Consider the following 3304-nt stretch of genomic DNA (forward strand, 5'->3'; position numbering starts at 1 on the left):
CTTTCCCTAACAAAATTTCTTATGAATCAACACATTTATGCCTGCAAGCAAATCTGTGCACTCTAGAACATATGATTCATGAAAGAACATTTGTATCCAAAACAATTTTTCTGTAATGAAGTAGCAGAGAAATTTATTTTCATTAGCATAACCATCATATATATTTAAGTTTTCAAATTTTGCCTTAATAGCATCAATATTCACTCCCCAGTTAATAACTGAGAACGATGCAAACTATCTGAGACTAATAAGAAAGAATATTGAAGGTGAGAAAGATATTAAAAAATAATGCAATACTCGTTGACAATGTGGGGTTGTGTGTTATGAAATAAAATAAAACTGGCTCTGCCATGATACAGACCAAAAGTTTCAGCTGTACTGGACAGAGATCTGAAAAACTTATTTCAACTCAAAGCTCAAACCAGTAATATTCTATTAAAATCCATCAGCTTCTTCCTTATGATCTTAGGCCATTGTCTTGGGCTTTTTTGGTCCCTAGGGTTATTTGCCTATATCCAACTTGCTCCGATCTTGTCCCTGATATGTAAATTTTACAGAGAAGGGAGACGAATCAGGATTTCTATCTTGCTGTGCTCAGTGATAATGATTTATAAGAAGTTGACAGAGGTACAGGCAGCTGTTCGAAGTGTGTATGATATGTGGTTTCTCCATCCTAACCCCAGTCCTAGCTTCAGTAGCCTGTTTTGGGAATTTATTAGTAATTGCACCCAGATTGTTAGAAGAGGAGGAGACGGGGTTTCCCTTCCCTTTAAATTTGATAGGTTATCTTTTGAGAATGCTCAGTATCCCCTGGATGTTAAAGAGACCACTCTCCTGGTATTTAATCTGGTAATCTTCCTCTATGTGGTTCGCAGCTTGTCTAGAATGAGAGCTCAGATTTCCAGGGTGACTGATGAGACACCTGACCCAGAGGTGGAAAATCCTGAGTGGTGTGGGGAATGGGAGGACATCGGCCAAACCCTAAAGAAATTCTCTGACCCGATAATTTGGGATTTCCCGTCTGAACAAATTCAGAAACCAGCTGAGGTGGGGAAATATCTGAAAGAGAAATACAATGACAATTCTAATGAGAACAAGGAAGATAAATCAGCAAAGCCTGCAGACACCCCAGTCACTCAGGCTGCAGCCATACCAGACAGCAAGCCCAAACCAGATGGAGAGTCTAAGCCATTGACAGTGACTCCTGTCATGAGGAAAAAACACACAACCAAAACCGATCTCCCAGTGAAAGATGAAGATAACGCAGGGGAAGGAACCTCAAAAGATGCAGGGGAAGGAACCTCAAAACCACCAACTGACTCAGGCACAGAAACCATTGCTGAGTCCATGTCCATAAAGGACCTTCACAGCTTAAGAAAGGACTACACCCGATGGTCTGATGAATCCATGATAAGTTGGATGGTCTGTATTTGGGATGCTGCAGGTGATGATGTAGTGCTGGACAGAGCTGAAGCGAGGCATTTGGGATCCCTGTCACATGATCCAGTGATCAACCAAGCGATGAAAAGGGAGGCTAACTCTACCAGTCTCTGGAGACACGTTTTGACAGGCGTGATTGAAAGATATATGTGTGGAGATGATCTCTACATGCAGCAAACCCAGTGGAAGACCATAGAACAAGGGATCCAGCACCTGAGAGAACCAGGGGTGGTACAGAGTGTCTTCACAGATGACCCAAGATTGATGAATCCAGACCAGGCCAGAGTTAAACCATTCATGTGGCAAAAACTCATACGACTTGGGCCACAAGAATATGCTTCTGCTTTAGCAATAATGAAAACGAACTACAGTGCGAATGAGACTGTGCAGGATATGGCAGTGAAATTCTGAGTATATGCAGACTCTGTGCATGGCCCAATACATGCAAAAATCGCAGCTGTGGAAACACGTGCAGAAAATGGAAAATAAGATGGAGAAGAGTCTCCAGGAGATTAAAGAGTGCCTTCTCCAAATCTCAGTGGTACAGATCAGAGATTCCGATACCAAACGCAGACATTCCCAAGAGAGAAGGTACATCCTACGAAGTGAGCTGTGGGATTTCCTGTGTGACAATGGGGAAAACACGAAGAAGTGGGGTGGACAATCTACTTCTGCTTTGGCAGCACGAGTGTGTGAACTGAAGGAGCACAAGTCTCAGAAAGGAAATTCCACAAAAAAGGAAGTAGCTCCAGTTGCCTGTAGCCAAACTGCTGGAAATGATGGAAAAGATGATGGCATGTCTGATTCCTGTGAAGGAAACTCTAAGATGCAGGCTCAGGGAAAGAAGGATAACCAGGCATAGAGGGGCCCTGCCTCTAGCCAGGTAGAGGTCAGGGAAAACCGTGTTTTTTGGACTGTGTGGATTCATTGGCCTGGTACATCAGAACCACAAAAATATGATGCCTTGGTTGACACTGGTGTGCAGCATACAATAATCCCATCGCTACATGTGGGGGTAGAATCTGTTTCTATTTCTGCTGTAACAGGTGGATCACAGGATTTGACCTTGGTGGAAGCTGAGGTGAGCCTGACTGGAAATGAGTGGAAGAAACATCTCATTGTGACTGGCCCAGAGGCCCCGTGCATTTTGGGCATAGACTTCCTCCGAAACGAGTATTTCAGAGACCCAAAGGGACTTAAGTGGGCTTTTGGAATAGCTACTGTGGAGACAGAGGGCATTAAACAATTGAACACTTTGCCTGGACTATCAGAGAACCCATCTGCAGTAGGCCTTCTGAAGGTGGAAAAACAAAGAGTACCAATTGCTACCTTGACAGTGCATTGCTGACAGTACCGGACAACTCGGGATGCTGTGATCCCCATCCACAAGATGATCCATGACATGGATGATGTGGAGAGCCAAGGGGTGATCAGCAAGACCCACTCACCCTTCAATAGTCCCATCTGGCCTGTGCGCAAATCGGAAGGAGAATGGAGATTGACTGTGGACTATCGTGCCCTGAATGAAGTGACTCCACCGCTGAGCGCTGCTGTGCCGGACATGTTGGAGCTCCAGTATGAGCTGGAGTCCAAAGCAGCAAAGTGGTATGCCACTATTGACATTGCCAATGCATTTTTCTCCATTCCTCTGGCAGCAGAGTGCAGGCCTCAGTTTGCTTTCACCTGGAGGGGTGTGCAATACACCTGGAACCGACTGCCCCAGGGGTGGAAGCATAGCCCCACCATCTGCCATGGACTGATCCAGACTGCACTAGAAAAGGGTGAGGCTCCAGAACATTTGCAGTACATTGATGACATCATTGTGTGGGGGAACACTGCAACAGAAGTGTTTGAGAAAGGAGAG

This window comes from Corvus brachyrhynchos, unplaced genomic scaffold (genome assembly GCF_000691975.1).
Source record: "Corvus brachyrhynchos isolate BGI_N302 unplaced genomic scaffold, ASM69197v1 scaffold424, whole genome shotgun sequence".
NCBI lineage: Eukaryota > Metazoa > Chordata > Aves > Passeriformes > Corvidae > Corvus > Corvus brachyrhynchos.